This window comes from Glycine soja, chromosome 8 (genome assembly GCF_004193775.1).
Source record: "Glycine soja cultivar W05 chromosome 8, ASM419377v2, whole genome shotgun sequence".
Taxonomy (NCBI): Eukaryota; Viridiplantae; Streptophyta; class Magnoliopsida; order Fabales; family Fabaceae; genus Glycine; species Glycine soja.
In genome coordinates this window covers 22,110,474-22,135,915 of record NC_041009.1, presented here as the reverse complement: position 1 = coordinate 22,135,915, position 25,442 = coordinate 22,110,474, and the positions used below count along the sequence as shown (strand labels likewise).

The 25,442-nt window shown below is 38.4% G+C and overlaps 1 pseudogene; it reads right to left on the bottom strand.

Moving 5' to 3' along the window:
• Positions 1-3,371: 3,371 nt before the first annotated feature.
• Positions 3,372-25,442, bottom strand: part of LOC114424575 — a 29,179-nt pseudogene continuing 7,108 nt past the window's right edge.

Below are 25,442 nucleotides of genomic sequence, written 5' to 3'. Positions count from 1 at the left end.
AAAAAAATTAATTATCAACATGGTCTTCAAATTATTTTAAATTATTTAATTTGATCTTAAATTATTAAATTTTTTATTTTTTGTTCTTAAATTGTTAAAAAATTAATCAATTCAGTTCTCTCAATCAAATTGTCGGTAACAACGTTAATATAAAATGCTAAGGATTTCATTTGCAAACAACGGCAACTAAAAACTGTTATTGTATTTTTTTTTTCCTTTTTTGAACTCTCTCCCATTAGCACATATGATGTCTCTCTTTGTAAAAGAAAAAAGAAAAAAGAAAAAAAAATACAGTGATGTTTGCAAATGAAACCACCAATTTTTTACCTTAACACTATCATCTCCAATTTGATGGAAAAGATGAAATTGATTTATCTTTTAAGAATTTAAAGACCAAATTAAATTCATTAACAATTTGAGGACCAAATTAAATAATTTAAAATAATTTAGAAACCAAATTAATAATTAAGTAAAAGAAAATCCATAATCTCAATAAAGAGTGTTAGGATGCAGCACCCTTTTTTTTAACTGATTTTTTCTAATGCATTCTTTATGACACAATTTATTATTGGTTAAAATTTATTAAAAAATACATAACTTGAGTGAGATTTGTTAAATATAAAATGAAATTCATAATATTTTGTAATTTATAATAAATTTTAGTTAATAATAAAATGTGTTAGAAAGTGTTTAGTTAGCATTTCTCTCTAGCTATATTCAAACTTATTTTTTAATTATGGATGTGCAATGGGTTTGATCAGGTATTAGGTTGTTGCAGTTATGCCTGCTTTGCATCTGTAGTGCAATTTTTAGTTAATAATGTTTTTATCTTTTCAACTTTTGAGTTTATATATTTTTCTTCCAGCTCTTTATGTGCTCTTTTCTTTCTGCTAGATTATTTAATTTTTTATTCTCTTTATCTTATCTCATTATAGTGTATATCATTCGTTGTTTTTCAATTCATCTTTTGTTGTTTTGAAATTTCAAGTTTTTGACCCCTTTTATTTTCTCCCTCAGATTTTTTTTTATGGTTCTTATGATTTTTTTTTATCTTTCCGGGTATTTTTTAATTAAATTTTCTTTAAATATTAATTTCTTTCTATCTTCTTAAGTTCTTCTTCTTCTTATTATTTTTATCAAATTCTAACAACGGTGTAAAAAAAAGAGAGGTGTAAATCTAAAACTATCCATCCCAAACAACCAAAAGGCATAACTCCTAAGCTGTCATATGAAATTGCCTCTTGCTACTAACCAAAATATGCTTTCACAAACTAGCAAGTTAGCTCTCATACCAAAGGCCAAAGACCAAAGACCAAAGTTACCTCCTAATCTTTCTTAAAAGCTAAGTAGTTATTATATATTGCATCTCCTTTCTCTCTATATGCCACTCAATGTAAGGAGAAAATGAACCCCACTTTCTCTCATGACTTGATAGTAGAAATTTTATTGAGATTGCCAATCAAATCTCTCTTGCGTTTCAAATGTGTTTGTAAATCATGGCTTTCCTTCATTTCCGATCCTCATTTTGTAAAATCTCACTTAGTTGTTGCACCCACCAATCAAACTCTTCTTGATTATGATTTCTCCATCTGCCCTAACCCTAGTGGTATGCATATTTGGGGAATCAAGTTTTTCTCCTGCAAAACCAATTCAGAGGGAAGAAAGTTGAGGGTAACTTTGGGTATACATTGACCTGGGCCATTTTTGAACGGGGCACTTCATTGGTTGGCTTTGACATCTAATAAAAAACATTTTGGTGCAATTATTGCTTATGATTTGAGACAAAGAAGCTTATCAGAGATTCCTTTGCCACATGATTTAACCATGGAAGTTAAAAGTAAAATATTTAGTTTAATGTTGACGGCAATAAAAGGATGTCTATGTTTGTGCATAACTTCGTTGATAATGAAAGGGCTGAGGTATGAATGATGAAAGAATATAAATTACAGTCATCTTGGACAAAGTTCTTGATTGAATATGCTTCTATATATGTAAGACCATAGGTACTTATACATGTTTAGTGTCTTTATCTTTTTTTTTTTTACTCTTAATGTCATGATGTTTGCACTATATTTCTCTGAGGTTCTTTTATATAGTTTTCAGATTCAACCCCTACTTATTTAGTTATTTCCCTCTATTCTCCCAGTCCTAGTCTCACTAATTAATAACCCCATAACAACTACCTACCTTGGTATAATGCATGGTATCATTAGAATATTATCAAATTAGTATAGAGCATGGAGAAACTTGGTATATAATGCATATTGAAAAATTTTATTGTGGTAATCTTGCGGGTCTGTTTTACACTTTAGAAAGGAGAACATGAAAACAACAATTTATGGTTGTGGCTTCTGTAAGTTTAATAATTTCATTAGCTCTCTGTACATACAACCTAACTTACCTAACTTAAGGTCTACTTCTTTCACTCTCATCTTAACCTCACAATTGTGTGAAAAATTAAATGGTAGGATTCAAATTCATATTTTCTTTTTTCACTCAGGATTCTAAAATCTTTAAGAGAAACCAACACTACTAGAAAACAGGCTTTTTACATCGGTTCTGTGACACATTCTACATCGGTTATGACGCGTCATCGTAGCAGGCGATGTAGAAAGTCAGGCGTCCTACAATGTCGGTTATCAGACCGATGTAGAATACCTCAATTACAAAGACGTGTGTCTTGTAAAACCCGTCGTCGAATACAGAACATTCTACATCGGTTATCAGCGATGAACCGATGAACCGATGTAGAATGCATTACCTTCTACATCGGTTATGCATAGAACCGATGTAGAATGCCTTATTTTCTACATCGTTTTCTGCCAAAACCGTAGTAGTATCTTGTACCCTTCTACATCGGTTGTTTTGATAACTGATGTACAATAGTTGTTATTCTACATCATGTCTTTTGGGCCTATATCATTCTACATCGGTTGTTTTGATAACCGATGTAGAATAGCTGCTTTTTCTACATCATTTCTTTGGGCACCGTAGTAGATGCTAAGCCATTCTACATCGGTTTTGATTGAGAACCGATGTAGAATGTCTTACTTTCTACATCGTTTTTGTACGCAACTGATGTAGAATCAATAATTTTTTTTTGTTTTTTGTTTTGTTCAATATTGACAGTAACTATATGTGCATATATAATTATATTTCATGTCTCATATGAGACTTAATTCAGCAATGAAATTGTACTACCCCAGTCAAAATTCTGCAATGAAATTAATATACTATAAAAAATTATGTCATATAAGTGAGATAAATCTATTATTGAAATTAAAAGGAAGCATTCTATTTTAAAGGAAACTTGAAGAGAAAACTGCTAAGACCTCTTTATTTGGAGGAATATAACCATTGAATTTTGTCGCACTGAAAAAGTCTGGATAACTCACATCGATCTATTCGTTGCTGCACATTTTAGGGAGACCTTCATGGTGATTATGATAGGTTTTAAACAGCTGTTGACTCGCAGCATATTTTAAAAAAGAATCACCAAGAGTCTCTAGAGACTCATAATGAAAGGCCTCTTCGCACCTTTTTGTTGTGATTGCTTCCAACACCTACAATGCAAATCACAACTATCATTGGTGCAAATATCTTTTAAATATTTGACAGTTGGACCCAAAAAACAAAACAGAATCCATACATTTGTAGAAAACCAATACAAATTAACCAAAAGATGCTAGCATGGAATATTTCACAAATTTCTCCTCAATCTCTTCATTGTGTATTGGCTGAAGCAACAGTGGGTAAAAGGAGGGCAAGGCAAAAGGAATTAGTTCTATATATATATATATATATATATATATATATAAGTTTACAAGAAAACATTCAGTAAAATAATCTGTTTTCACTACTTTTTTTTGTTTCTTAAGGACAATTAACATAAAGATATAAAATTGCCTATTCTGGAGAAAAAAAATGCAAATATATACTTTTCTAGATTGTAATGATGAGCAGTTGTAGCAGACCTTGATTGTTGCAATTTCATTTTGCGCACAATGATCCAAATGCATCTTTTTCAAGTTGAAAGCTCCAAGCAATCATTCAAACTGATGCATGATTAACGTAATAAATGAGAAGGAATAAATGAGACTATCTGATATTGGCATCATGACGATGGAACACAGTTCAGGAGGTAATTCAACAAAGTCCTTGCTTACTTCTGAAATGGAAAACACAATAGTTAGGATTCAAATTGGGTTACATGTGGGTAGTGCTTGAAGACAAGAACTAAACATAGCCACAACTTTTGGGGTACATAATACAAGTATAATTTGAAAATGAATAAATTTAGGCATGTTGACATTGATAACTAAATACTCCTTAATAGAAGAAGTTGTTACAGATACAAATCCTATTCATATTAAGATTATAACATTAGCACTCAACAACAAGCAAGCCAATACAGAAGCAAGCAAAATGCATGGCATAATCAACCTCCTAGGTAACCACCTATAACAAAACTGTTATATTTATTATAAAAAAAAGTATCCATGCATTTATGGACAACAAATATTGAGTATCATTGGTCTAATTCCAATCTCTCCAAAGAGAGATTAAGTAACAAAATAAAATAAACAAATTGAAAAATCAAACCACCTTCCTTCCCTTGCTTGTGTCCGTGACGGTAATTTTTAACCTGAAAACTGTGTCTTGCTTTAATTAGTTGTTGGTGTTCAAATTGCAATTGAATGCCATGACTGAAAATTGGAAACAAAAAAATAAGAATAATGCACTCTAGTGGATAAAGTAACCTGAGATAAACACCAACCAAAATCAACTACTCACTGTTGTTGATAGTACTTCTTGTACGTAGTAGTCCCACCACCCCTTAGTTCCATAGGTGAGTTTCCATCCAATTCCATTATACCGGTAATAATATAGAAACTAATCTTACCAATAGGGTGGGAAGTACAAACCAATGCATTTTGTAGTTTACAACTGCAAACTAAACCATTTTTTGTCCTTATGTGGGGTTCATGGTAGTTACAGCTAACTTCAGATGGATTTACAGAATTAACAGCTAACCAATTAACAGCTGCATATTGCCTTTTACCCAAAGCTGGAAGCAGAAGATAATCAATCTCAAGATCATCTTCCAAATAGCATTTGTCCAAACCAGTTGTCAACTTATTCATATTATGATCTATTAGAATTATAAGTATAGTAACATGGAATTTTTTACACAAAAGAACCTGGAAAACAAAAACAAACAATAAATACACACTTTTCTTAACACTTGCAGATATGTCAAATACAATTAAAGGACAATTAGACAACATACTTGATTTGGTGAAAGACTAATGGTTCATTTGTATCTCAAGTTTTCAAACAAGCTACCTCTATCAAAACCCATATCAAATTGCATGCATCCAATTTTAGGATCAAGCTCAATTCGTATGAGAAGAAAAATATCTTGGACAGATACATCATAGCTAAAATGTTGATTGAACTCAATCAAATAACAATGGTAGACTGTTTGACTATTATTTGACACATAATTTACCAATCCAAATGAGGCAAAAGTTGGTTGGTTTTCATCATAAGGTTTGTCGCAACCTACCCTTCGGCGGGAGGGCGACGCGTGACTCGCGGGATGCGTGTTCCACGAAAGGAATACGCGCGGAGTCGCCACCAACGTTTATTTGAGGAAAACGTCGGAAAAACCGGAAAAGACGCGATCTACGAACTTTTAAGTGAAAGGTTCGGGAGTTGTATTTACGCGCGGGGAAGGTATTAGCACCCCACACGTCCGTCACAAGGGACGACAGCCTTTAATCGAATGTGCAAACATGACTTTGATTTTTACGTTCCCTTTTATGTCCTTATATCCTTTATACCCTTTTTATATTTTTTCTCTTTTTGTGGTCGACAAGGGTGTTTCCCTTTGCTCCTACGTATTCCTCAATTGGGATGAGAAAATCAGACCTACGTAGTTCTTTCTTATCAAGTGATTCTTTTTTACTTTAAGAGGTGATCATTTTAAGGCGTTGGACCTTAAAAATGATCCATTTTACTTAGTGAGAAAATGAAATGACAAACTTCAAAAGCCTATTTTTATGGACGAGCTTGACTAGGCGAATTGATTTTAGCCTTTAGTTTCACTTTAGTTATTAATCAATTCGATTAAGAATGAGAAATCCCAAAGAGAAAACGTCCGATTGATTTTCCGCTTTATTTTACTAAAAGATGTCTTTTTGATTATTATATTATTTTTTACCTCTTTTTGATTTCCAACGTGGTTACGGCACGACCGAACGGTCGGAATTTATTTTAACCGAAGTTAATGGATAATACAATTCAAACGTTCGGTGGAAATTTATTTTATTTTTAAGTTAAGCGAGAAATGACTTAAGTAAAATGGCTTAAGCACGTCAACAGGGGGTATAAAAAGTAAACAAAACGAGAATAAAAATGCACGAAACACAATGTGGACCACTACGGGTACATAGAATGAATCGAAAAGCTTGGTTCGAGGTACTTACCCGTTGAAGATCGAAGAACGATGAAGAACGAATGAAGAACGTCGAAGAACGGTTGAAACCTTTGCGAAATTCTTCACGGAAAACGTTACGGAAACGTTTCGGAAGCGCTTCGGCTTAGATTTTCTTCACGGAAACGATTTTTCCAAGCAAATTCGAAAGAGAGAGAAGTGCCAAAGGGGCTGAACATTTTGAAACAGCTCCCCCCTCCCCTATTTATAGAAAAAAAGGGAGGTGCTTGCCGCCCAAAGACTTAATGAAGAAGATTTCTAAGCGCACCCGAATTACTAAGTTCACCCCCCTTTTCGTATTTTACGGAAAAGTTACGGAAGCCTTACGGAACTGTTTTCGAATTTGATTTTCATCTTTTTTCTCTTCCCTTTCACCAATGTTAAGTGGAATATGCTTACCCAAGGTTTTCGGAAATTTTACGGAAGTATTACGGAAGCCGCGGAAGCCCCGAAAACCATTTTTCAAAAACGTGGAGGAGCTTGCCGCCCAGTTGCTTCCTCCTTAAGCAACCCAACTTCCAAAATGTTCTGGAAGGGCCTAGATTTGAATTGCTATTTACACCCCTATCTTGATAAGTTCACCCCCTTACCTTTTTTGGTGATTCTTTTTTCGTAAAGTTACGAAAACTTACGAATCTCGTAACGATACTTGTTTTCTTTCCGTAATGTTACGGAACCTTGCGGATTACATAATCATCCCCTTTTTGACTTACGGAATGTTACGGAATCTCACTTAATTATGCAACGATGCTTCCATTTGATTTCCGGTGTGTTACGGAAACTTACGGATTGTGCATCAATATTTTTTGGTTTTCCGGCATGTCCTGGAATTTCACAAATTGCCTAATGATGGATGCCAAGCACCTCACAAGGACCAAAGAAAGGTCGCATGTCATCAAGCAAAGGTCCCCGGACGAAATTAGGGTATGACAGTTGCCCCTCTTTACTTGTCTTTTATTGGAGATAAAAGGAAAGTAAAGACAAGACACTAATTTCGTTCCTCTCGATTTGACGAGAGTCGCGGGTGACCATAAAATCTCCCCATGCAAATGATTTGTTGTTCCCGGAATTTCACAAATTGCCTAATGATGGGTGCCAAGCACCTCACAAGGACCAAAGAAAGGTCGCATGTCATCAAGCAAAGGTACCCGGACGAAAATTAGTGTATGACACTAATTTCGCTCCTCTCGGTTGACGAGAGTCGCGGGTGACCATGACTTGTCGTTCCCGGATTTTCACAAATTGCCTAATGATGGGTGCCAAGCACCTCACAAGGACCAAAGAAAGGTCGCATGTCATCAAGCAAAGGTACCCGGACGAAAATTAGTGTATGACACTAATTTCGCTCCTCTCGGTTGACGAGAGTCGCGGGTGACCATGACTTGTCGTTCCCGGATTTTCACAAATTGCCTAATGATGGGTGCCAAGCACCTCACAAGGACCAAAGAAAGGTCGCATGTCATCAAGCAAAGGTACCCGGACGAAAATTAGTGTACGACACTAATTTCGCTCCTCTCGGTTGACGAGAGTCGCGGGTGACCATGAAATTTCCGCATGTAAATGACTTGTTGTTCCCAGAGGAACAAAAGGTGCAGAAGACTATGTCAGCCTCTGCATGCTATCAAGCGTTCTGTCTTACAGATAGCAAAAGAATATTTATACGGATAACCACTCGGGTATTTCCGCGTATCATCGGGCCCGCCGCCTCTGGATGATACAAGGGTGCAGAATGACCAAATTTGGTCTCTGCTTGTCATCGGGCCCGCCGCCTCTGGATGACAAAAGGGTGCGGATAACCGTAAGGTATCTCCGCGTATCATCGGGCCCGCCGCCTCTGGATGATACAAGGGTGCAGAATGACCAAATTTGGTCTCTGCTTGTCATCGGGCCCGCCGCCTCTGGATGACAATAGGGTGCGGATAACCGTAAGGTATCTCCGCGTATCATCGGGCCCGCCGCCTCTGGATGATACAAGGGTGCAGAATGACCAAACTTGGTCTCTGCTTGTCATCGGGCCCGCCGCCTCTGGATGACAAAAGGGTGCGGATAACCGTAAGGTATCTCCGCGTATCATCGGGCCCGCCGCCTCTGGATGACAAAAGGGTGCGGATAACCGTAAGGTATCTCCGCGTATCATCGGGCCCGCCGCCTCTGGATGATACAAGGGTGCATGTCACATGACCTCAGGGTCAGTATGACAAAGATTATGGGGCGGCCGACAAAAGCAAGGCTCTTGCTCCTACGTATCCTCCAATGAGGAATTCAGACCTACGTAGTTCTTGATAACTTGTGAGACTTGAAAAGTCTCCATCGGAAAATGCTGACATCTCCGGAAAGGGCGCAGATGACCATATTGGTCTCTGCTCGTGAATCACACTTGGGGTCACTGAATGACGAGGTGCGGATAACCGTAAGGTGTCTCCGCGGGCTACCAGCTCTTGAGTCATGGCAACAAAAGGCGGTGTGGTCGACAAAAGCGAGGCTCTTGCTCCTACGTTTCCTCCAATGAGGAACTCAGACCTACGTAGTTCTGGATAACTTGTGAGATTTGAAAAAGTCTCGGTGTTTTTTCCACTAAAATGCAAACATGCTTTAGCAAGGAGACAAATATTCCAACTGATTTAGAGCAGCATATGCTTTTTTGAGTGAAAAACAATGCGTCTACCGGGGAAGGAGAGTCTGCTGATGAAATCTCCCATAACCATAAATGAGATTTTGGATGTTAGCATTTCGTTTCTAAATGATCATTTAGAGGAAACACTGGGTTCGACAAAAATAGAAGAAATCCACTCAAAGTGTATCAATCTCGCACAGGTAAGTGTTTCATCCTAATTCCGAACCATAGATATGTCATGACTTGACTTTGCAAATTATTTCCTATCAAATCAAAAATTACACGCGTGATCATGGATCAATAGGGCTTCCCTTGGGAATGGGTTCTTTTGGTGGTTTCTTCTTTCGGCTTTTGTGTGTTTTTGGCTTTTGATTTTTCTGGCTTTTTTCTTTTTCTGTTTTTGTTTAGTGCGGGGCGAGAAAAAAAAAGTCGCTAGCGCACGGGATTTTGGTTGGTAATCAAAGGGAGAAGACTATTTTAGGTCGTGGTTCCCTTTCCTTCTTTTTTCGTTCATTTGGTGACAATTTTGTATTGTTCAGATATTGTCCGGTCCAAAGACCTCTCTGCATATTCCTTATGTTTTTCCTTAGATCCCCGATCAGGGGCTTTCTTTCCTCCTTCTTCTTCTTTTTTTTTTTTTTTACTTTCTCCCATTCTTTGATTGGGAATTTTCTTTCTTTTCTTTTTGCTTTCTCCCACTCTTTGATTGGGAATTTCCTTTCTTTTCTTTTTTTGCTTTCTCTTTGATTGGAAATTTTCCTTCTTTTCTTTTTTGCTTCCGAGGGTAAGGATTGACATTCTCACCCTAGGTCAAGGTTTATGGTGAGTCAGGATTTTGGCTCAAGGTTTGTAGAATGGCTAGACATGATACATGTCGGGGTTTGGTTTGGTTCAAGGATAAAAGGGATGCCCCACACTATTTCCATGACACAAATGCAAAAATGATGATTTGGAAACTTTATGCAAAACTGGTTATGCATGCACCTATGCGGACACTCAAGTGTCAAATTTTTATGGTCATGTGATGCTAGGGCTCAGGATTCATTTCCTCTATTTTAGTCAACCCAACGTTTCCAAAATATGTTCTTTTATCCATTTGTGCATTCATCCAAGTCCATTTCGGGCGTCCGGGAAAATTTCACAGCATTCACCCTTCAGGTGTACACACATTTTTTTTTCCAAAAACTAGCTATGATCAGCGAATTTTTCTTCAAAGAAAAGTTGGAAGTCATCTCTTTTCAAAAGCATGTTGGTTTTTCAGCTAGACAACTTATTTTTCTTTTCTCTTTTTTATCATTTGTTTATTTCTTTTTCTTGTTTGTTTTTTTTTTGTTTTTTTTTCATGAGGTATTTTGCTACCTAAACATGTGTATATTTTTGTGAGGTATTTTTGCTATATACACGCATATCCAAGGTATCTTGCTACCTAAACATACCTATATATGTTTTGTAAGGTATTTTTGCTATATACATGCATATCCAAGGTATCTTTCTACCTAAACATACATATATATATTTTGTGAAGTATTTTTTTGTTTACATACATGCATATCTAAGGCATTTTCACTACCTAAACATACATATATATATTTTGTGAGGTATGACTACCTTCCGAGCTTGCACTTGTTTTATTTAAATTCCCAGGATCATGAGCAACTAGGTGCGTCCTACTATAAAAAGTGATCAAATAACAAGCATAGATTCAAAAGGTACTAGGTTGCCTCCTAGTAGCGCTTCTTTAACGTCTTGAGCTGGACGCCTAATGATTTGTCGGTCATGGACCTAGTACTTTGCTTACCTTTGGCTTTGGACTTGGTCGCCTATGGGTCGGCCATGTTGTGTAGGCAATACTCAAACCTTTTTGTGGATGAGCAGAGGTGAACTCTAGAGGTGATGGCGGTGCGTCTGTTTCCCGCTGCCGACCATCCCAATGCTGCTGTGGTGTTTCGCCCTGCGCCTGTCTGGGGCGCAGTACTTCTTGATGAAAGCTCGATTAGTAGGGGGCCTGATGCCCTTGCTGGAGGTGACAGGTACTCCGTAGAACTGACAGAGACCCGTAATTAGAGCTTGACAACTCCAAGACCCTGTTGGACTTCTTCGGGTCCACTGGGTGTCTTGCAGGTGCGATCCCTGCAAACAATTGATGAAATCAGAAATCATTTGAGCGATGTGCATACTTACTTATGATGACATAACCTTGCCGGGGGGGTACGGGCACCCTGTAGGATTGATAGAGGCCCGTAACCAGAGCTGGAAACCCCAGGGCCCTGTTGGACTTTTCCGGGTCCACTGGGTGTCTTGTGGGTGCGATCCCTGCAAACAATAGATGGTATCAGAAATCAGTTGAACTATATGCATACTTACCCATGTCGGGACGACACAGACCAACTGATACTTTTGCAGGGAGAGATTGGCATTGCGGTCGCTGGGCAGAATGTTGCTAAGTAGCAATGTCATCTATATCTGTGTAAGAGTGGTCATGTTGGTGCGCATGATCCGCACTCGTCTCTTTGCAGCGGCACGGGTAAAATCTTGCCCCGGTATGCATAGTAGCTGTGTGATAGCCTCCCTCTCTGGTTGTGCTCGCACAGTTGGCCGTCCTCCAATATCAGGGGGTGGCCCAGGAACCGTTAAAAGGAAACTACTGGTCCCTTAACCGGGAGTGCAAGTCTTGGTTAAGCATTTAAGGATAGAGGACCTTAAATTCTCTTAAGGTGCGGATGTGGAGCACACTGAAAATGAGGACACGTAGCCCTCTAAAGGTGAGGGCGTGCAACCCTCTCAAGGCGAGGATGTATAGTCCTCTGGAGGTGAGGGCGTGTAGTCCTCTCAAGGTGAGGGCGTGCAGCCCTCTGTTGGCGAGGACGTGTAGTCCTCTAAAGGTGAAGGCGTGTAGCCCTCTGTTGGCGAGGACGTGTAGTCCTCTAAAGGTGAGGGCGTGTAGCCCTACGAAGGTGAGGACATGCAGTCCTCTGATGGCGAGGGCGTGTAGCCCTCTGAAGGTGAGGACGTGTGGTCCTCTAAAGGTGAGGGCGTGTAGCCCTACGAAGGTGAGGACATGTAGTCCTCTGAAGGTGAGGGTAACTAGTACCCAAGGCAAGGGCGAGTAGCCCTCTCAAGGCGAGGACGTGTAGTCCTCTGGAGGTGAGGGCATGCAGCCCTCTGATGGTGAGGACATGTAGTCCTCTCAAGGCGAGGACGTTTAGTCCTCTCAAGGTGAGGACGTGCAGTCCTCTGAAGGCGAGGATGTGTAGTCCTCTAAAGGTGAGGGCATGTAGCCTTACGAAGGTGAGGACATGTAGTCCTCTGAAGGTGAGGGTAACTAGTACCCAAGGCGAGGGCGGGTAGCCCTCTCAAGGCGAGGACGTGTAGTCCTCTGGAGGTGAGGGCGTGCAGCCCTCTGATGGTGAGGACATGTAGTCCTCTCAAGGCGAGGACATGTAGTCCTCTCAAGGTGAGGACGTGGAGTCCTCTGAAGGCGAGGATGTGTAGTCCTCTAAAGGTGAGGGCGTGCAGCCCTCTGTTGGCGAGGACGTGTAGTCCTCTAAAGGTGAGGGCGTGTAGCCCTACGAAGGTGAGGACATGCAGTCCTCTGATGGCGAGGGCGTGTAACCCTCTGAAGGTGAGGACATGCAGTCCTCTGATGGCGAGGGCGTGTAGCCCTCTGAAGGTGAGGACACACAGTCCTCTGATGGCGAGGGCGTGTAGCCCTCTAAAGGTGAGGACATGCAGTCCTCTGAAAGTGAGGACACACAGTCCTCTTAAGGTGAGGGCTTGCAGCCCTCTGTTGGCGAGGAGTGTAGTCCTCTGAAGACCAGGGTACTAGTACCCGAGGGTCCATCCTTATGAGAAAGCAAGAGATCGACTCATCGAGAGGGTCAGTCATCCCAAATCCACACGACTGGATGTAGGAAATCTATGCAGTTAACATGATTTTTAGGGATGCAGATGCATGCAACCTTTGTCTTGAAATGCGGTAAATGCAGACTTCATATGAAACAATGCAATGTAATGGAAAGTTGTACAACGTTCATGACATTCTTTCCCTATTTTGTGATTTTGATTTTGATTTAATTTTTTTGGAAAACACAGATTGACTGTCCTTTTGAAAGAGGTGATAATTCATGCGACCTTATCCTATCTTTTGCAAATCTCTCCGGGAACTCCCTCAAAGTGTATGTTCTTTTTGATTTAGTCACTTGACCATTTTTGAGTGACGGCAATGGAGCCATTTGATGTTTAATCAATCCATCGAAATCCTAGGGTTTGTCCCCCCTTTTTTTGTTGAAAACATCGATGGGTGAGAACTTTTGATCGGCCCCTATGTTAACTTGAGGCTCATGCACGTTGCCCCTCATTGCCCCAGTGTAAGGCTTTGAGGTACCAATCGTTGCCTTTCGTCATGACCTTGTAGGAGGGAACCTATTGGGTGAGAACTTCTAATCTGCCCCTAGGTTCGCTTGAGGTTTTTGCATGGTGCCTTTCGTTGCCCCAGTGTAGGGCTTAGAGGTACCAAGTGTTGTCTTGTTTTCACGACCTCGTAGTGAGGAAGAATGAAAGAAGTAGTTGATTCTTGCAAAAAAGAATTTTCCAAGGACGAGAAATAGTTGAAGGATTTTTTTCAGTTGATGGATTAAGTCAAATGACTCCTATGTAGAAGCAAGATGTTTTGATGTTTTGATGATGCCAAAGGATCAAGTGCTTCCAAGTTTTATTCAAGACAAGAATCCAAGAAAATCAAGATATATGATCAAGTTGATCTCTAGAATCTTAGGAAGAAGTTTCCAAATTGAAGAAGCAAAAGGTCTGACCAAGGAATTCTATCCTTTCAAATTGAGATTTGCTCTCTGGTAATTGATTACCAACAGTTTGAAAATGTTTTAATTCAAATTTTTAAAACCTGTAATCGATTACATAAGTCTTGTAATTGATTACCAGAGGGGATTTTCAGAAAATAATTTCCAAGAGACATATCTATTCAAATGTTTTATGAATGGCCATTCAAATGTTTTAAAGAGAGTTTTCATTGCCCAAACAGTTTTACCCTCTCGAAAGATCAAGAGTTTTTCTGAACTGAAATGTCTTATCCTCTCAAAAAGATTCCTTGGTCAACCACTTGCTTATTCAATAAGGAATTTTTGATTGATCTTCATTTTACAATCTACCTCTTTTATAAGAGACCTCTTCTTCTCTTCTTCTTATTTCTGAAAAGGGATTAAGAGACCGTGGGTCTCTTGTTGTAGAGGATTCTTGAACACAAGGGAAGGGTTATCCCTGTGTGCATTGTTAATCCGAAAAGAGAGAGTGAAAGTTTAATTGGGGAATAATCTTCGTATCTTAATTCAACCCCCCCTTTTCTTAAGGTAACTAAGGCCATTTATCCAACATCCTATTCTTGATAAACTCACTTCAAACTTTAAAAAGACAAACTTTCCGGAATGATATAATGAGGTCACATGAATGTCTTGAAAACACAGTCAATCAAATGATGATTTTTTTTTCTTTTTGAACTCCCTTTTTTTATTTTTATTTTGAAACTTATTTGTTTTGAGCTTTATTTGTTGTTTTACGGCAGCCCCGCCAACGTGCAAGACGAGTAACCTCTGATTGAATGGTCACAGGTCGCTTGAGCAAATAGACCAATGGCTTGCACCCAATTCCGATGAAAGTTGAAAATCCTGGTGAGTTATTAGAGACATCTAACAACAACTTTCAAAATTGCCCCATGTGTGGCATCTCTTGTCAATGTCAGGATTTACACGCAATTCTCCTCAAATTTCAGCCAGCCCGCATCAATTAGACCTTGCACCTTACGCTTCAGAGCCCTACAATGCTCAATGGAACGCCCCGGGGCTTCTCCGTGACAAGCACACGTTGCGTTCAAGTCGTATTCTCGGAGAAATGGAGGTTGATGAACCTTGGCTAGGGTTATGGCTACCATTGAATTATCAAGTAGATATGGGAGCAAGTCAGCATAGGACACTGGAATTGGGGTGAATTCTACAGGCTTTCTCGCTGCAAAATTCACTTCTTGGTTGGTGTTTTTGGTTTGTGCTAAAGGTGGTGTTCGTCATTGGAAGTGCGGTAGATAGACTTTGTGGTAGATTTAGGGATGGCCTTTGTGGATAACTGGGTGGTGGGTAAGGAGAAAGCTTGTTATTGGCTGAGTAAAGATATTGTTGGGTTGGTGGGAAACTTGGCCGTACAGGAATGGCAGTCACAGCATGGGTTTCTCCCTCATCCTCACCCTCTTTATTTGCCCCAGTTTTCTCAGTCGTCCTAGTAGGATGATCAAATTTGCCTCTTTTCGGACCCACATTGATCCTTTCACTGGCGAAGACCAAATCTGCAAAGCTTTGAGGGTGCGCAGCCCACCATCTTTTCATAGTAGAGTACTGATAATGTGTCTACCATCACAATTATCGTCTCCCTTTCCATTATTGGGGGTACCACCTGGGCCGCCAGATCCCTCCACCTTTTGGGCGTGTTCTTTGAATGATCCGTCCCCCTTTTTGCACATGTTCTGTAGTTGCATCCTATCCGGAACCATATCAAAATTGTACTGATACTGCCTAACAAAGGCAACCATTAGGTCCTTCCAAGAATGGACTTGGGAAGGTTCCAAGTTAGTGTACCAGGTAACAGCTACCCTAGTAAGACTTTCTTGGAAGGAATGTATCAGCAATTCCTCATCTTTTGCGTATTCCCCCATCTTCTGACAATACATCTTTAGATGGTTCTTGAGACAAGTAGTCCCCTTGTACTTGTCAAAGTCCAGCACCTTGAACTTGGGAATGACCATGTTTGGGTATTAGGAACAACTCTTCTAGGTTAGCAAAGGCATAATCTTCACCTCCTTCAATGGCCCTGAGCCTTTCCTCTAGATGATCCAACTTTCCCATTCCTGCCATAGTCATGAGGGTTTTTAACCGCTGTGGAATGCAAGAGGTGCAATTGTGGGTGATACTGAGGGGCCTCCAAAGGGTTTTGTAGGGGTATACCACCAACTGCTTGCCCTTCAGTGGTATATTCGAGCCAAGGCTCGAAGTCGGCTAGATTGTGATGGGGAATTTCATGGGTCTCTTCCACGGTTTAAGAGATATGTGCATGATCAGTTTGGGGTTGCTGGCTTTCAATAGGTATAGGAGTGGAGTTATTAACATTCTTATTGGGAGTGTACGCCACATTGGGTGGCGTATAGTTGAGAGGCAAGCCATATGACGGGAAGGCGTGCTCATTTTGAATTTGCACATCATGGGGGCCGCCCGTACTTCCTAAATCTTTGCCTACCATATTTGAGGTTGGATGATTCATTTGCTTGAGGCCGGATGGGGACATCGGGTTCACCTTAGCAACAACGCTGGTAGCGGCAATTGCAACCGCATTGGCTTCCATTATCTTCTTCACGCTCATCATGGCCTCCATCATTGTGGCCATTTTCTCTTTAATGGCCTCTATGTCGGCCTTCATCTTCTCTTGTATCTCCTCTACTTCACCCATTACTCTAGCTCTAGCACGAGTTCGGTAAGGGCGCTGTAAAGCGCGTCCTTTTCTTTTTGATAAGTTCATTTTATTTTATTTTATTTTATTTTTCAAGGAAAGAATGCAATGAGCAATGCAACCAATGAAAAGCATGGATGTATGCGAATGATGTACAGTTGAAGTATTGCGAATTTTTACGCAGGATATGGGGTTGAATCAATTTAGATTTTCAACATGGTCCATGACATCTTTGTCAAAGTGAAACTGGAAGTAACAAGGACATCAACAATCCTAAATATGTTTGGCAGTAGATGAAGCAGTGATGTGACTCGATTCATCTTTTGCCCCAATTTTGCAAGACGGTTACTTCCATATTTCAACTTGACTTGATGAACCTTTTTGTAAAAGCATGAGCTTGGTTCAACCCTATAATCCAAGGAATGGCAATTCTGATCGCCAATACTTCAACAACATCTCATAGGGATGAATGACTCGGGCATACTTTAAGCTATGCATGGAAAATGTAATTATGAAATTGAGATGCCCGAAGAAACACCATTTCCTAGTTAACCATACATTAGGTACCATGTTCAATTATTTTGTTTTGTTGTTGTGTGCATTTTTTTTTAGAAATGGGTTTATGATCCCAACATGGTTGGCTTATGGTGCCTAACACATGCAACTAAGAATGTAGTGTGAAGTTTTCACGCTTCCCCTTTTTTGTTTTTGTTTTGTAGAGGAAAACGCAAGGATGAGCAAACATGAAAACAAATGGTATGCAATTTTGCAGATCAAAAAGTTTGTTGAACGCATATGCATGATGATGCCATGACTCATGCAAAATGTGAGGCTGGAATATGATAACGGACAAATCCAAGAACGATATGTTCATTATGATGTTATGAAGAGATGCTTATGCGATGCATGATATGAATGCATTTTACGGATACGGGAGCCCGAGAAATTGTTTCCTTCTTGGATACAACGTTTGGGCAGCATGGCACCCAACGCATGTTTTTTAAGAAGGCGACACGGACCCTCCGTCGGTTTGCTAAAGTGAGGGGATCAAAGACGAAACCCACGCATGATGCATATGCGAAAGGCACAACACGGGGATGTACATAGTACGACAATATTCACAAACAAATATAAGCAAAAGGGTATATGATACTTATGCATGGCAGTGTGAAAAATGGCATGCAGCGTGTTTGCTCCGTGCCCCTATTTAAGGGACCTATAAGGGAGAGAGCTAACTAGGCTTTTAGTGATAATCCCCAAGGTAGTCATATCTCTCTTGATGGTTTCTAGAGGTATCATCCTCTTCGAAGAACATAATGCAGCAGTAGGGACTACTAGCAACAATATGTCTTCAAAGAGAAAAACTCTAGATGAGGGTTCACTGCAATCAAGCAAGTCGGAGACCTAGCATGATCACAGATTCACCTCCACTCCTTATGTTCCCACGAACCCGGGTATATGGCCCTTTTTCAACTCACCGTGTGTGCAAATAGTGTTAGTGTTTGTGTGCATCAAATGAATAAATATTTACCTCATGCATACAAAAAAATGCACTAAAAGCATCAAAGAGTTATATATACAAGAACATAATAAGGGGAAGCCAACAAAGGAGTAAGTCATGGCAAACTTTGCACAAGATTAAATGGCCTAACTCTCTAAAAACAGTCCCCAGTGGAGTCGCCAACTGTCGCAACCTACCCTTCGGCGGGAGGGCGAGGCGTGACTCGCGGGATGCGTGTTCCACGAAAGGAATACGCGCGGAGTCGCCACCAACGTTTATTTGAGGAAAACGTCGGAAAAACCGGAAAAGACGCGATCTACGAACTTTTAAGTGAAAGGTTCGGGAGTTGTATTTACGCGCGGGGAAGGTATTAGCACCCCACACGTCCGTCACAAGGGACGACAGCCTTTAATCGAATGTGCAAACATGACTTTGATTTTTACGTTCCCTTTTATGTCCTTATATCCTTTATACCCTTTTTATATTTTTTCTCTTTTTGTGGTCGACAAGGGTGTTTCCCTTTGCTCCTACGTATTCCTCAATTGGGATGAGAAAATCAGACCTACGTAGTTCTTTCTTATCAAGTGATTCTTTTTTACTTTAAGAGGTGATCATTTTAAGGCGTTGGACCTTAAAAATGATCCATTTTACTTAGTGAGAAAATGAAATGACAAACTTCAAAAGCCTATTTTTATGGACGAGCTTGACTAGGCGAATTGATTTTAGCCTTTAGTTTCACTTTAGTTATTAATCAATTCGATTAAGAATGAGAAATCCCAAAGAGAAAACGTCCGATTGATTTTCCGCTTTATTTTACTAAAAGATGTCTTTTTGATTATTATATTATTTTTTACCTCTTTTTGATTTCCAACGTGGTTACGGCACGACCGAACGGTCGGAATTTATTTTAACCGAAGTTAATGGATAATACAATTCAAACGTTCGGTGGAAATTTATTTTATTTTTAAGTTAAGCGAGAAATGACTTAAGTAAAATGGCTTAAGCACGTCAACAGGGGGTATAAAAAGTAAACAAAACGAGAATAAAAATGCACGAAACACAATGTGGACCACTACGGGTACATAGAATGAATCGAAAAGCTTGGTTCGAGGTACTTACCCGTTGAAGATCGAAGAACGATGAAGAACGAATGAAGAACGTCGAAGAACGGTTGAAACCTTTGCGAAATTCTTCACGGAAAACGTTACGGAAACGTTTCGGAAGCGCTTCGGCTTAGATTTTCTTCACGGACATGATTTTTCCAAGCAAATTCGAAAGAGAGAGAAGTGCCAAAGGGGCTGAACATTTTGAAACAGCTCCCCCCTCCCCTATTTATAGAAAAAAAGGGAGGTGCTTGCCGCCCAAAGACTTAATGAAGAAGATTTCTAAGCGCACCCGAATTACTAAGTTCACCCCCCTTTTCGTATTTTACGGAAAAGTTACGGAAGCCTTACGGAACTGTTTTCGAATTTGATTTTCATCTTTTTTCTCTTCCCTTTCACCAATGTTAAGTGGAATATGCTTACCCAAGGTTTTCGGAAATTTTACGGAAGTATTACGGAAGCCGCGGAAGCCCCGAAAACCATTTTTCAAAAACGTGGAGGAGCTTGCCGCCCAGTTGCTTCCTCCTTAAGCAACCCAACTTCCAAAATGTTCTGGAAGGGCCTAGATTTGAATTGCTATTTACACCCCTATCTTGATAAGTTCACCCCCTTACCTTTTTTGGTGATTCTTTTTTCGTAAAGTTACGGAAACTTACGAATCTCGTAACGATACTTGTTTTCTTTCCGTAATGTTACGGAACCTTGCGGATTACATAATCATCCCCTTTTTGACTTACGGAATGTTACGGAATCTCACTTAATTATGCAACGATGCTTCCATTTGATTTCCGGTGTGTCACGGAAACTTACGGATTGTGCATCAATATTTTTTGGTTTTCCGGCATGTCCTGGAATTTCACAAGTTGCCTAATGATGGATGCCAAGCACCTCACAAGGACCAAAGAAAGGTCGCATGTCATCAAGCAAAGGTCCCCGGACGAAATTAGGGTATGACAAGGTTCATTCCCTGAAAGAATTTGTTTGATGTGTTAGTCATTCAAAGAATTTTATGGACAGATAGAGCTTTATGTTCAAGAAACAATATTTAAAAAGGAAGGAAGTAATAGAAGGAGAAATGAATACAAGGCATGCAAGTTACCAAATTCCTCCACCTTTGCTTCTTCAATGACAATATCAGGAACAAGATTATCTGACAAAACTCCAATCTTATGAAGTTGTTTGCATGCTTCAAGGCATGCAATATTCTTTAAGAGTTTTTTGTCTCCTTCTACACTAATATGCTGTAGAGGGCAGCTCTTGGGAACATACAATGTTCTAGTCTCTTTGTCCCACCTTGGAGTCGGTTTAAAGTACCTGAGTTTAATCTAGATGGGATAAATGATGAAGAACAACATAAAAACAAAACAATAGAACCTGAATGATGCAAAAGAAAACATATCTTAGGTTCATCAAAATGAAGGAAGAAAAAACATTAGCAGGGGCAGCAATGAACCAACTAACCCATCTGTAGGGAGCCGTGAGCAATACAATTGTATCAAACTAATGCTAGAACTAAGATTTGCAAAGGCTTCAGTGCTTGCAACACAATAAGTTTCCTCGTCAAATTGATCTCCTTCAAGAGGATCACATGGAAGGGAAGAATGGCACAATGACTCCATTCTCATAATATCCCCACTAGCAAGGTATTTCGTTAGTCGAGAACATGTATCTGAATCCCCACTGTAATTTCAGAATAAAATAAAGGTGTTTAGGGAAAATTTATATTAACTAGTAAAGCATATAGATTTGATGCTATAATTTTGTCTCTAGTAGCTCGATAATTAGCACTTGTCCAAGTCCTAGAGTAATAATGATACTGAGGGAGAATTGTAAAAAAAAAAAAAAAACCTTTTAACCATTAATATATAATCTGAATTTTGCATTCTGGCACACCCTCGGGACTGTATGAAACTGCACATTGTGTGACACGGATCAAATCTAATAGCTAAATTGCAACTTTTAACATCTAAACCCTCTTCAAGAATTGATGTTGCAACAATGATGTTGATATGCACATTAATTTTTTTTTCCTTGATAAGACACTAAATTTGGTTATTACAATAATGGATTTTAAGAAAGCGACATACCAATCCCATTTGAAATTCTTCCACAATTTCATTTTGTTTTTTCCTAGACTGATTTTGCAATCCAAATTTTTTTCCTGCTATGAATTTAGTCTTCCAGCTATTGTATTTTGGAAGCAAGGTATTTAATAGATCCCGAAGTACAATGGCTGTAATGACCTTTTGCACAAAAATTATGCATCTCATATCAGTCAAACCCCTGTAATGGTAGCATAAAAAGTAGGTCCATCAAATATATTTAATAATAATCATCATAATGGCATAGAAAAGATCACTACATGCAATCAAAAACAACAATAGCCTTATCCCAGTAGAACTACATACAATCAAAACAGTAAACTAGTTAGAATAACGAGTCTAAAAAAGATTAACAAAAAATGGAGTTTAACATATTAGGTCACAATGCAAGATGTTTGTGAATAAATGAATACGAGGCAGGGTGTTGAACACTCATCCTAACTTGAAGGCAACAGTGACGTGCTTAGATTCTACAAACTAGACCCACTGTATTTATAGGTTAAGATTCAAGTTATCCCAAACTCTACCCAATGTCACACAACATTTTAAAACTCATCATTATTTTGACAATTAGTGGTAATTGGTAAATGATAAAATTTATTTGACTTACCTTTTCATAACACAAACACCCCCCCTTTCAACACACATAGACACACACACACACACACACACACACACACACATATATATATATATATGCATGTATCTATCATTTGTCTGCAAATAAGAATAAGTATTGTAAAACATCCATCAGTTCTCTACCTTTAAAATTGTATGTCATAGCATAAAATATCCTAATTTATAAATTTTGTCAAAATATCGAGTCAACCTAGTACTAGCTCAATCATTAGTCACGACATGATTGGGCTGAATTATGAAATATTGTGACAGGTTATGATTAGGTTAAATCCATCGAGTGAAAACCCTTATCCAGAGCTGAAGAATAAAGGAGAAAGATGAGACTTCACATTAACTGACCAAGTGACCAACCATATAGCTCTTTCTCATCCAGTAAGAAACTTAAACAGTCTAACAAGGAGTCAAGGACAAGGAAACTCTAGAGGTCAGAACATCCATAATAATACACATTACATGATTTCAGAATCACATCTGAAATATTTAGAAAGAAACTTGTCCTTGATAATAACCTATACTGAAGTAGAGAGTCAATAAGACAACAAACTTTGGAGGTTAACAACCCCATCTCCACATTATATTTAATATTGTCACCAATAGACCACTAAGGACCTAAGTAAGAAAACATTAAAGCAGAAAAAATCTTAGTTATTCTTCTTTGTGCAGACTCAGCAGCTGATTCAGTGAAATCTGAACTTCTTAGATTGAATTCATGCTGAGAAACACAATATCCATTGTTAATAACCTCAAGAAATAATAAACTATGACAAAAAATAAACAGAACTTATAAAGTAGCACTAAATATAAATAAAAGTGTGATTCTGACTAATAATTAAATACAGGAGGATGATATGATTGGCAATTGGGAGTTGACTCAAACACAATATGCCAATCCATAAAACAAATGACTACCAGTCATATTCATACTCCCGCTATCAACACATGGAGAAATTTTTTTTTTAATACTTGTTTCAGAGCTAATATCAGAAACTGATATCCTTAAATGTACACACCTGCTCTTTTAACATCTTCAGTTTAAATGCTAATTCTTCAAATAATACAGATTGAACTCCATTGCCCTGGTAAAACTTGAATTTTGGTGTTGATGTTGGCATGAACTCGGTGAGGACAACTTCACTTACGCATGTATATACCTTCATTTCAAAATATTTGTCAAACAAATAATACATAGCAAAATCAAATGGTTTGCAAATCAACACAAATGAGTATAAATAACATGAGGATAAATTATTCCAACCACATTACCTCATTTCTTCAAAATAAATAATGAAATAACTTTCTAGCAAAGGTATAGGTTCCAATACCTCTAGGCATGTTAACATTGAGAGTCTTGAACAGTCACAACTGCTTCCTAAAAATTAAGAAAATAACTTCTAGAAATAACTAGTAAGTATCTATTATCTAATAAGAAAACTCATAAGTTAACATGAATTTAATCCTTCTGATACTTCCTTGCCATAAAACTTGTCACTTGGAGGCCCTATGAATAGTGTCTGTAATATGTATCTAGTATCTACATATGGTTATCTTTAATAAACAAAATATTCATACAAATATACCAAGAAGTTAGCGGATAACACTCTAACAACATAATAACATGAACAGAAAGAAGAAAGCAAGAAAATTGTACAAAAGATAAAGGAAATAAAAATGCAACCTTTGAATGCATTAAAGTCATTAGTTTCAAAATATTCTTTGACCAGGATAATTCAGAATTTCCAACTGGATTAACAAAATAAAAGACAAAGGGAATTCAACATTAGAGGGGGGAAAACTAGCAATGCAAGGAGATATAAACTTCTCTAGGCTTGTATACCTTTTTACTTAATTGGAGATGCAATCATCCCAAAAATTCGAGGGAGGTCAGAGGTACTAGAATTTAATTGGTGATGATAAAACTCTTGCATGAAATCAAATCTTACAAAGGTAACAAACTAACCCCACAACACAAACTACAACCTCATGATGCATATGCATTACAAGGAAAAAGCAACTTACAATACATGATTGCAGTTGTCCTTAAACAAAAGAAGCTACAACTCTTACAGAAAAAAATTAGAAAGAGCATGATATACTGAACAAAGCCACCAATTCAAATTATAATATCAGTGGTAAAGTAAGATAGTCAATGGTGCAACAAATTTTCAGGAGCCATGCATGAAGTCATACCATCTTATTACATCTAAGAAATTAATGTTCAACATCAAGTCCTTTTTCATATTATCTTTGGAAAATATTAACATTAAGGATCAGTGAGTGAGACACTTGTTGGTTAAAGCACTTTGTTATATCTACATCTATTGCCAACTCAAACCCATACCCCTATGATTATGAAGGATCAACACAAGCTTCACATCATTTAATTCAACACTAGGAATTCAACAGTATTCTGTTTAGTCAACCCAGACCAAAAACAAGGAATTATTAGTAGCCAAAAGTATAACACTTTTTTTAAAAACAGACTATTTGAAATCATATATATACATACATAAAAAACTTATTGCAGATTTTGCAGACTCCCATTTAAAGAAGCGAGTGAAGAAAGCTGGCTGACTACCTTCTTTGACAATATATATTCATGCTTCACGAGATAATCCTTCTAGGAGAAAATCATGCTCAAGAAACTTCTTTATAATTCAGAAGAATGAGTTAAAAATTGCACACCTGGTTTCAGAAATACTAGAACGTAAAAGACATACAAACTCCTTTATGATATTCTACTGATAGAAAGACTTGTCATAGTTAAATCCATACTAACAAAAACAAAAAAAAACATTATCCAAGTGGTAAGAAGTTTCGTAGGCCCTGCAAACTTTCGGGATTCAATTTGTTAATAGCAACCATGATTTAAAAGTGACATGTCAGAATTGCAACAACATACCTTCCCTTAAAAGCATTCATCTCTTTGAAGTTGGTACCAAACAAATGATTTAACAGTGTGCTCTTGCCTGCCCAATGTATATTGTTATTGAATTGTTATAGACAATCTAATTAAACCCCAAGTGGCGTGTGCATGTTATTATGTCACAATTATATGATCGTTGTATACGACATAACTTGTGTTTTTCTTAGACAACTTGCAAAAGGGCCTACCATAATGCGGATAACACTAACCTGCATTCAATTACATAGGCACAACAAAAAGATTGATAGGATATGGGGATAAGTACAAAACACAACCCCAAAGCATTGCACAATGACTAACGTATAGAAGTCAAATGGTTGACACATTTATATAATGACACTGAATTGAAAGTCATGATCTTAATTATCCATGAAACATAAAGAATGAAAATGTTCTGTTCTAAAGAACAATGTTCCTATGTCATATAAATTAGTCTAATTTACATCCAGCTTTGCAACTTGTAGAAAATACGTTGTCCATTTCTTGTATAAGGTCATCATGGTGTCACCGTCTAATGGCGATCCATCGGAAAACCACTACAAATTTGTAAAAAAACATATA